The sequence below is a fragment of the Trichosurus vulpecula genome, chromosome 9 (assembly GCF_011100635.1).
Source record: "Trichosurus vulpecula isolate mTriVul1 chromosome 9, mTriVul1.pri, whole genome shotgun sequence".
NCBI classification, from domain to species: domain Eukaryota; kingdom Metazoa; phylum Chordata; class Mammalia; order Diprotodontia; family Phalangeridae; genus Trichosurus; species Trichosurus vulpecula.
In genome coordinates, this window is record NC_050581.1 from 108,890,740 (window position 1) to 108,902,744 (window position 12,005).

Below are 12,005 nucleotides of genomic sequence, written 5' to 3' on the forward strand. Positions count from 1 at the left end.
AAACATAAATTCCCTTGGCTCTTGTAGTTCCCATAGCAGGCTGATCAATTCTCTAAATTGGATTTGAAAGATATCACATTAATGGTATTACCATATTCAACAGCAATAACAACTGAAGCCTAAATTTCTTATTTTTGCAAAAATGACAATGATCAAATGGCAACTTGTTTTCCTACTTACATACAAAAATCCTCAACAAGTTATGATTTTATTTCACATCATTTTTCAAATAAAACCTAGACCAAACAAAATATAGAAACCTATTCTTGGGAGAGACCTCAAAAACTGGTTTTATATGTAAAAGTTCTGTTCAAGCACTTCATTAAGAAAATTCATCCAGACTGATGCTAAGCTAACCCCACCTCACGTTGACTCCCTCATTGGTGAGAAGCATTTGAGGAGATGCAGTGTTTTTCAACATCCATACTTGGGTATAATGGAGGACTTGAAAGTGGCTTAAAGAGAATAAGCTATGCAAAAGAGCCAGTATGGAAAATCAGGAAAGAAAATAGAGATAGAAGACTATAGAACTTTACAATTATTCAACCCTGTTCTATGACAGGATAATCAAGTAAGTGGTTGAGTTTTGTCCTAATTATACCCAGTAGATGAGGTGCTGTGGTACCAGGGCAATAAGCCTTTAAAGGATGTTACCCATTATCATTCTGCCAATTCCTGGGTAATCTGTCTCCCATATGGGAAATATACTTCTACCTCATTTTAACCTGTGGAAATTCTTCTCTTCCTTAAAGGTAGACAGTATACAGAAAGATAGGTGATAGATGGTAGGTAGATAGATTAGATAGATATTGATACATAGAGAGAGACATATGGATAAATAATTGAAATGTGTCAGAGAACTCATCAAGTGTTTACTATGTGATAGCCCATTCTGTCTCTAAGAGCAGACTGCAATTTCCACCTTTATGGGGAACTGTGCTTAGGTGTTTGCTCTTTGTCTTCTTATCTCCAAAAGGAGAATTGGCCTAGAATTATAATTTCCACTTTATGTAATATTTATATTATTAAAAATAAATAAAACGAATTGTATATACATACATATATACACACATACATACATACATGCATACATACATATACACACATATCCTCACCACACCTCAGTGCCACCTTTAGATGATATTTATCTTACTACAGTCAGCTTAGGTCCCTTCTACCAAAAGCTAGCTATATAAAGTAACTATCACAAATAGGTAGTAAACCTCTTTATCAAAGAAAGTGGCAGGGTAAAAGAGGCACAAAAAATACTGAAGAAAGTAACACCTTCAAAACAGAGTTGGTCAAATGGTGAAAGAAGCATAAAAATTAACTCAATGGAAAAAAACTCCTTAAAAATCAGAATACACCAAATTGAAAGAAGGTACAAATTTTACTGAAGAAAAGAACTCTTATAAGGCAGAACTGACCAAGGGGAAAGAGGTACAAAGGCTCACTGAAGAAAATGATTCCTTAAAAATTAGAATCAGGCAAGTGAAAGCTAATGATTGCATGAGACATCAAAAAACAATAAAACAAAGTCAAGAGAATGAAAATAATCGAAGTAAATGTGAACTATCTCATTGGAAAAACAACTGAACTGGAAAGTATATTGAGGAGAGATAATTTAAGAATTATTGGACTACCTGAAAGCCATGATCAAAGAGCCCAGACATCATCTTTCAAGAAATTATAAAGGAAAATTTCCCTGATATCTTAGGTGCAGAGGGTTAATTAGAAATTAAAAGAACCTACCAATCACCTCCTGAAAGAGATCCCAAAATGAAAACTCCCAGGAATATTATAGCCAAATTTCAGAAAACTCAGGTCAAAGAGAAAATATTGCAAGCAGCCAGAAAGAAACAATTTAAATATTGTGGAATCACAGTTGAAATCACAAAATATTTAGCAGCTTCCACATTAAATGAGTGGAGAGCTCAGAATATGATATTCCAGAATGCAAAGTATCTAGGATGACAGCCAAAAATAACCTACCAGGAAAAACTAAGTATAATTTTTCAAGGGAAAAATGGAAATTTAATGAAATAGAGGACTTTCCAGCATTCCTGATGAAAAAACAAGAACTGAACAGAAAATTTAACATTCAAACACAGGACTCGAGAAGCATAAAAAGGTAAACATGAAAGATATATCATAAAGGATTCTAAAAGGTTAAATTATTTACATTCCTGTATGGGAAGATGACAACATGTAACTCCAAAGAACTTTATCATTATTAGGGCATTTAGGAATCTACTTAGACAGAGAGCATGGGTATGAGTTAATTATGTTGGGATGATCTCAAAAAAAATGAAGGGGTGAGAAAGAGGGACGTGCTGGGTAAGTGGAGAAGGGAGAGGAAGAATACACATACATACACATACACATGCACTCAGTTGGATATGAAAATCTGTCTTAACAACATGGAAGCAAGGAGGGAAGGAGATAAGAGAAAGGAAGGGGGAAAGCCAGTAAAAAAAAATACAGAATTTGGAGATGGAGTGGTATATGCAAAAAAATAGCAAGAAGTCCAGTAACATGGTAAAGTGTAAGAAGACTCAAAAGGTACAAAGATTATGAAGGACTTTAAAAGTCTGATGATTTTGCATTTGATCCTAAAAGCAATATGGAATGACTGCAGTTTATCAATTATGGAGTGACATGGTCTCACTTACACTTTATAAAGATTAATTTGACAGTTTAGTGGAGAATATACTGCAGTGGGGAGAGACAAGCCAGGGAGACAAACCAGGAGATAACTAAGTAATGCCATAGAGCATGGGATGTGAAGTAAGAAATATGAGTTCAAATCTGGCCTCGGACACCTAATATCTGAGTGACTCTGGACAAGTCACTGAACCTCTGCCTCAGGTTCCTTGACTATAAAATGGGGATAAGAGTAGCACCTACCTCTCAGGATTGTTGTAAGGATCAAATGAAATATTATCTTTAAAGTACTTATCACAGAGTCTGGCATAAAGTATGTGCTTAATAAATGTTTGTTTCCTTCCTTTCTTTCCTCCTTTCTAGAAAATAAGATTGAGGAGTGGTCTGACAGTTAGAAGAACCATGGGAAAGCAGCATCACGAAAACCTAGAAAGAAAAAAAATATCAAGAAGAAGAAGGAGATTAATAGTGTAAGAGGCTGCAGAGAGGTCAAGGATGATGAGAATAGAGAAAATGTCATTAGATTTGGAAGCATTGGTAACCAGAGAGAGCAGTTTCTGTTGAAATATGAGGTCATAAGCCAGAGAGTGTAAGGAATAAAAATGAGAGAAGAGAAAGTGGAGACATCTTTTGTAGACAGCCTTTTCGAGGAGCTTATCATGAAAGAGAAAAGATATAGAGTGGTTGCTATTCAGGACAAATGGACCACATGACTTTTTTGAGGATGGGGAAGACATAAGCATGCTTGTAGGCAGCAGGGAAGCAAACAGTAGACAGGGAGCAGATGAGGATCAATGACAGAATAGCTATGATAAAGGAGAAAATCTGCTGGAGAAGATGGGATGGCATGGGATCACTTATGCATGTATAGAGGTTTACCTTGGGAATGAGAAGGGCCACTTATTTAAATGAAACAGGTTAGAGAAGATAGTGGAAGGCATGTGAGTGGTTGAGATAAGGAGAAAGGGAGAAGCCTTTGCTTTCTTCCTCTCCTGTAGAAAAACACAAAATAAAAGGACAATTATGGCCACTCAACATTCATACCCATAGCATGAGTCCATATGATTGTTGTTTTCCTATTGGAGATTTCCTAATAGATGTATACTAAGCCTTTTAAAAATGTATGTCCTATTGACATTCTGACCTACAAGTCCATACTTTTCCAACTGTCCACAGAAAATTTGATTATTCTCTGACTCCAGGAGTTTCATTATATCTAATACATGGTATCAATTTTTGGAAGATCAGAGATGAATATATCCTTATTTAGCAAAGAGCAAAAAAAAACTAAGGATCTTTCCACTATATTTTTTAAATTAAATTGAAATTTTAATGTAACTGCTTTCTTAATAATAACTTTAAGAATAAGGTTCTCATCATTAAAAACATAGAATGAAATCTTGCAGTGGAACCAGTCTAACAAGGCATAAAATAATGGCTTTGAAAGTGGAATCTGGGAACTTTGATAAGTGAAATTTGAATTGAGATCATGAGATACTTCATTGTTCTTCTTCCATATGATTCAGACAAAAGGAAAACCTAATGGAATTCAGTCTCTTATATAAATTAGTGATAAAATATATTTATTTTTCAGTTTTCACATACTTCATTTGCAAAACCCACAATTACAAAGAATTTTTCAGAAGCGTTACATAATTAGAAGAATAATGGATAGGAAATCAGGAAACTTGGGTTATAGACCTAATGCTACGATCAACTGGCTATGTAATTCTCTATCCTTTCCAACATTATTACAGATTTCTTATGAGTCTCTGTAATTCATAGGAATTTATTGTAAAGGCTGCAGATTTTTCCTTCATTCATCAGTTATTTTCTTTTCTAAGGTTCATTGGACTCAGAATCAAAAAATCTGTATTCTTGTCCCCAGTGAACCACATACCATTCAAATTGTATAATCCCCAAGATTGCGCTGATAGTAGTGATAATCGTGGTCAAACTTGTGGATACAACATTGGCTGGAACTGATATCTGCTATGGCCTGGAGTAGTCCCAGATGCCTCAAAATAATTCAGTCACCTCTGCCAAATCACTGGTGCATCCTTAAGTGCTGTATGAATTTCCAGGGTAATATTTTGCCCAGAATAGCCTGTGAAATAAGTTTCTAGACTATAAGATCTATCAGGATAGATTCTGTATCATATTTTTCTTTGTGTAATACAAGGTGCCTAGCATCGACTACATAGTAGGTAGTTAATAAATGTTTATTGAATATAATTTAATTTGAGTGTGAAGTATCTCTTCTAAGGCAATCTGACATTGACATATGCTATGTAGGTATCCAGTATATTTTGTTGAATTGATTTCAAAGGCTGTCACATTAATACTCACATATCCCTTACCTTTATGCCAGACACAACACATTTGTTACAGAAGAATGGAATCTTATTAGAGCTGGATAACAATAGACAATAGAAAACGCATCTTATATATGCCCTTAAATCACTAAAGGTAAGCTCTGCTCTGAAACTTGGGTTGTCATATGCTTATAGAGATCTCATGCCAGTAACTTTGAAATCTAACATATGGCGATAACCTTATTTTCCTCTTACTCTAAGTGAAATTCAGAAATGCACAGCTCCCAACTAGTAGCATCTCCAAAGTGGGAAATATTTGCAACTGTAGGTAGCAAACAAGCAAGCCACTGTATATTACCCATGATAGGCACCTATCTCTCGATTTAAAAAAAGGACCAAAGAAGTCTCAGTCAAAAAGAATCCATGGATTTCACGGGAGCAATTTAGTGGAAGAACTTCTTAAATGAAGCAAAAACTAACTCAGAAAGGGTAAAAGTTTGATAGCTTCCAACTCACAACTGAAACAGTCACAGATCTGCACCAGTTATTCGAAATATAGAGCTTTTATTGTGCTATTTTTAAGTGTGAACTTGCATTTTAATTAGTTGTTTAAGGAATTTGTGGACTGGAGCCCTAATCAAGTGGTGAGCATCATGTCTTATTTTTAATACTTCAAAAGATCTGTGATTTCACTGATGTGGTTATAGCTACTATATGCAATTATCATCTCTTTCAGAAATCACTACTTTTACATTCCTTAGTATGCATTGAGAGAGAGAGAGAGAGATTGAAATATTCAAAAATCTCAGTCTCAACAATCTCTATCAAGACTTATCGAGGGCAAATATAGATGGATCCTGGAAGCTAATCTGTCTGTACATACTCTTTACTTATTTTTTTTTACAGCAGCCTTTGCTAGGTAATATGCATTTGGACAAAAGTTAGTTACTAACATAGTAATTAAGGTGATAGGACCAACTGCATATGAAATTCTGAGAGCAGATGAATTTGTGAGGCTTTTCTAATTAGATTGACTATAAAGTTCCTCTTCTAAGTGTATGTTATATACATAGTAGGTGTTTTACAAATGTTTATTGAATTGGATTTAACTTTAATTTGAAACAACTCTGCTATTACAACTTAATGTTGTTTTTTTCAACCACACCTTCTGAGATCTCATCAAATTCACAAGACAAGATTGATGTTACGGGTAGCTTCACAGACTGCATAATTGTTGAAGTTGATTCACCTAGTGCTCCCATGCCCCATGTTATAACACAAAGAAAGCCTTGCTGAATGAAACTATTCACTTTGTGACAAACGTTATACTAGTGAAGTTTTGTCAAGATGGCAAGGTGACTGGTTGTGACCAATATGAATTCCCTTGCAGAACTTCAAACAAAAACAAATAAACCAAAAATAAACAAACAAGTTAATAATAAAAGGATGACAACAACAACAAAAGTAGCAGAAAAAGAGAGATCCTCATCATAGGAAAAAGGATTTTAGAAAAGGAACAAAAGAAATTAATAAGGACAAAAGGGCTATCTGCAATGAACAAATGCTAGAGGAGGGAAGGAAGCAAGGAGAACTCTCCAGATAAGAAGGTTGCATTAACAACCATTCCTTTAGACTCCTAATGCAAAATGCTATCTGAACTGATGATTTCTGAGTACAGGTTGAAGCATATTTTCTTTCACTTTATTTTTCTTGCTTTTTTCTCCACAAGATGCCTTATTTGGAAATGTGTTTTGCATATGTAATAAATATCATATTTCTTGCCTTCTCAATGGGTGGAGGAGTGAGGGAGAGAATTTAGAAGTGAAAAAAATTAAGCAAAAATAAAAGTTAAAAAACACTATTCCTCTAGAAAAGAGAATGAACACGATCTAAGGGTAGTTTGGAATCATAGTAAGAGAAATTATGTGAGATTTCTTATCTATTAATTAGACGTTAAAATGTTGAATTTAAGATAAGCGTGAGAATTAGCAACCTAGAGGATACAGTCAAAAACTTTAATAAAAAAACTATAGTATTCCAAATAGTTCAGGAAGAATAGAAAATATAGCAATGGAAGAACAAACAGAATAAAAATATGGCAAAACTGAATGAAGATTTCATATCTCCAAAAATTTAATTAATAAACCTGGAAGACAAAAATAATCTGTTCCCTAAGAAAAATAAAAGTAATATAGTGTGAAATTCTGGCAAATTACATAAAAAAACTGCTTAGAAGTATTGAAAACAAAAGGTAGATTGCATATCAATAGTATTCACTGGATGTAGAGAGAAAACCTAAATTTAACTCATAGATATAATTGCCCACATATGTATATCTTCAGTCCTAAAGAACGAATCTTATAAGCAACCATGAGGAAACCATTCATGTATCAACAGGCACCAATTCAAATTGTTTAAGACTTCTTAAAGGTATTGAAAAATGAAAGAAGAGGCAAGGATATGATATTCCAAGGAGCAAATAACAATACCACAGAAGTACCAATCCTGAAAAACTAGAGGAAAAGCAGTTCTTAGGTGAATTCAGACAATTTCATGCTTTTCTACTAAGAAATGCAGAATTGGGCAAGGATCCAGTAGGTGAAATTTTTAAAAATCATCTAGTTTTGAAGGCAAGAAATGGATAAAAATGACTAAATGTGTACAATGAGAAGCTATTGAATTTATTATAACACATAAGTCATGTGAAAGCAGTAATAAAAATGAATATGTATATATAGTGCTTTAAGGTTTGCTGAATACTTTACATAGGTTATCTTCAGTTGATCCTCCCAACAACCCTGTGAGGTGGATGCTATTATTATCCTCATTTAACAGATAAGGAAACTGAGGTTGAGAGAAGTTAATTGATTTGCCCAGGGTTTCACAGTATCAGATTACACAGGGTTACGAATATCAGCTTGAGGATATGAACTCAGGTCTTTGTCACTACAACTCTATCACCATGTCCTCTATAGAACCTAGCTTCCTGTCCACCTATTATAAAGGTAATTAAAAAGCAATGGCTAGTAATTTGATGAAAGAGAATAATACTGAATATTTGAAACTGTGTGCAGTTGAGTTAAAGTAGTTTTTACTAGAAAATATATAACAGTTGATCACTGATATTAACAAAAGAGAAATCATGAAAGAATCATGCAACTTGAAAAAAATCTAGAAAACTACAGAATAATAATCCCAAAACCTTCCCATAAAAAGAGATTTTAAAATTAAAAACATGATAAATTTGAAAATAAAAGTTCAACTGACAAACTGACAAAATTGGTAAACTTTTAGGTAATTTAATTTATATGAATTTATTATAAAGCAACAGAACTGAAAATCCAAATTAAATGGAAAATAGCAATTAAAATATAAAGTGAACAAAAAATGAATAGTAAGTCAAGTAATATGATTTCAGAGGAAAAAAAAACAATCGCCAATAAATTGATTTCCATGAGGGGAAAAAAGAAACCTTCAAAGGATAAATGAATTTACAAGTGAAATATAGCAAACATTTCAAGAACAAATCATCCCTATGGCATACAAACTTTTTTGTAAATTGTACAGAAAAAATACAACACTCTTTCTTTGAAGCAAAAAAAATTCTAATTCCCAAACCAGGGAGTGATAAACAAGAGAAAAGAAATTGCTTAAGGTCACTAATGAGCATTGGTGCAACAAACTTAAATAAAATGCTTACAAAGATTGTTTGCCAAAATATATTCAAAAATCATCCATCTGGATCACGTTGTATTTAGACCATTATTGTAAGGATGGATCAGAATTAAGAAAACAACACAACAAATAACATTAAAACAAACTCATATAATTATATAAAAGGAAAAAACTTCCAAGAGATTATAACTAATTTATGTTTAAAAAAACACCACAAAATATAAATATGAAAGGATCTTTCTTTAATATGATTTAAGAACATTTATATAAGAACAAAACCTGAAATTATTTATATTGTAGGAAAACACTGGATGATTTTCCATTAAGATCAAGAGTAAAACAAGGACACCCATTATCAAAGTATTTTTGTACACTACTAACAGAAACCAACAACAAGGATTAGAGAGCAGTACACCAGACAAATTAACAGTAATTAAATAGCTGGAAATTAATTTGCCATGACATACATAAAGGACTTTTATAAATACAACTACATAACTATTTTCACAAAACTAAAGGAAGATCTAAATAGTTGAAAGAGATGCTTACGTCTATGGTTCAAAAACATAATAAAAATGATGATACTTTCTAAATTGCTTTACGAATTCAATTCTATGCCAATCAAATTACCAAGGGAATACTTAATAGAATTAGTGACAAATAATAACAAAATACTTGTGGAAAAACTAAAGGTCAGAAATATCAAAACATAAAATTTTTATTTCAAATAAGAATAAATGGCTAAATCTCAAATTATATTATAATGTGGTTATTGTCAAAATCATCTGATACTAAATAAAAAAGACAAGTTTTTCCAGTAGAAAACATAAGAAAAGTAAAGCACACAAAAAGGCAATTCATCTTTAATTAACCCAAGAACACAATCTTTACAAAGGGTTCTTTATTGTAAAGAAATAGATAGCAACTTGATAAAAAAAAAGTTGCAGATAGTGTCTTTCATTATATAGCCATGCACACATGCAAGCCTGCCTGTAATCCTAAACACATGCCAAAACTGATTACATTGGTTGAAGGAATTCCCAAAGAAACTCACTTTGCAAATTATTATCTTGTAGAGTTTCCTGGATATACCATTTGGGTACCTTCAGTCACACTGCCAGCATGTACAGGAGGGAGGGCTTGAACACAAATCTTCCTTGGTGTGAAGTTAGTGAAGCTAGTTAGTTCTCTATCTATTAAGCTGTGGTGATTCTTCTTTCAATATTTATCACAATAAATATCTATTTGCCAAATGAACAAAATATAAAAAGCACAACTATTAAAAAGTTAGATGTGGATGAAAGGTTATTGTTTTTCATTATTGTGGGTAGAGACCGAACTAAAAATTATAGAGAATATTGAAAAGTATAAAAGTAGTAGGGGCCTTGATATGTATCAAGCAAGCCTGCCCTGGACACTTCTAGGGACACATGCTCAGTGCTAAATATCTTAGCACTTAAGGATGATGCAGCAATATCTTTATCACAGCAGCAGTTAGTCAATATTGTTGAAGAATATGGGGTTGTTGCTAAGAGTGCTTCCCTGAGTCTCATACAGTGGAGTTATCTAGGAGAATGAATGACATTCTGAATCACATTCTGAATCTGAGTCTGAATGAGGGAATATTATATATGACTAAGAAACTCAGTAAAAAGTGGAGTAACAGAGGAAGATATCTGTATTACTCAGGACACAACAGAAGAGGTCTTCCATGTGGTCAGCATCTGCTTGGGCACCCCACTAGAAAAATTTACCTGGGAATATCGAGACAAGGATAAGACTTACAATAATAATGGACCCATCTCATCCTTGGAGCAGGGAACATATCAAGCCATTCTTCAACATGCAGGACAAGATTTATCTAGTGAATGACCCTTGGAGTCAGTATAAGTGCATATATTGCCAATGTGATGCCCACAGTGGCTACTATGAATATGCTGGCATATTTACAGTTTTGAATTGCAAGATACAACAGACTTTCCAGCTCAAAAATGAAATCAAGACATTTATTCAAATACCAGGAAGCCAAATGCATCATAGTAATAAAAAAAGTCTATACACATTATCAGTTAAAGGAGCTATGCCATCCCCAAGCCGTCCCTCTGTTAGGCCTCCCCACAATCTCCCTCAAGCAAAATCACTCCTTTTTCACTCATGCTAACTGCTCTACCTGTGCCTGCCTCTCTTTCCCAGCTCCACCACACTCATACTTCCTGTTCCACTCCTTCCTGCTCCACCCATTCAGCAAGTTCCTCCCACCAAAGACTCCATGTGACTGGCTCATGTAACTCAGGCTTCCATGTGACTCAAGCTCAAAGCATGTCACTCAGGCCTATTAATGGAAGGGAAAGATCTTTCCATTCCCATTAACATAACAGTAGAACAGGCTGTACACTGTAGAATACTTGAGCAATATGGCTGTGGGAGAAAAACCCTTTACAACAACCAGCCAATTGACTTATTGAAAAAGATGGTTGCAGCCTCCATTAAAGGAGAGGTCATGTGATTTGGCTGTGATGTTGGAAAATAGCTCAATGGCAAGCTGGATATCAATGATATCTATGACCATGAACTGGTGTTCCATGTCTCCTTGAAGAAGATGAACAAAGCAGAGAAACTGACTTTTGGCAAATCCCTGATGACCCATGCAATGATCTACACAGTCATCATGGAGGATGCTCATGAAGGAACATAAGAAAAATGGAGAGTGGAGAATTCCTGCAGTGAAGACCATGGATACAAAGGCTACCTCTGCATGACAGACCAGTGGTTCTTTGAGTACGTCTACAGAGGTCATCATGGACAAGAAACACATGCAGGAGGATGTTTTTGCCATCCTAAAGCAGGAGCTCATTGTGCTTCCAGCCTGGGACCCCATTGAGGCTTTGGCCAAATGACTCCCATGGCCTTCAGTTCTCACTTCCTGGAGCATGACTGAGATTCCTGGGGACTGAAGCCAAAGTAAAGGAAGTGACTATGATCTTGCTGAGCCTTGTTGGATTCATGTTTTGCTGAATCCCTCACTCCAGAAGCTCTTGGGGAATTGTACTTTATGCTGTACTGTGGAATCCAAACACTCTCACTTCAGACAGGCTACTCTTTAAAAATGAAAAGGCCAGGTCATACTGTTTCCTCTCCTCAACCCCAGTCACTCAGGCTCTTGTCACAAGCTCTACCTGATTCAGGGGGAAGGGGGAGGAGGGAAATCTCTTAGTGTTTTAATAAAAGTAAAAAAAAAAATTTAAATTCTATAGATCAGAGAAAGAATTTTAGGACATAGGTGGATGGAGAAAGTTGGATTGTTTTTCACCATTGCCCATGGTTCTCAGGTTTCAGAAGGAAAATGTCACC

At 34.6% G+C, this 12,005-nt stretch overlaps 1 pseudogene; it reads left to right on the forward strand.

The window, feature by feature from the left end:
- Positions 1-7,941: 7,941 nt before the first annotated feature.
- LOC118832198 lies at positions 7,942-11,551 on the forward strand (annotated as a pseudogene).
- The last annotated feature ends 454 nt before the right edge of the window (positions 11,552-12,005 follow it).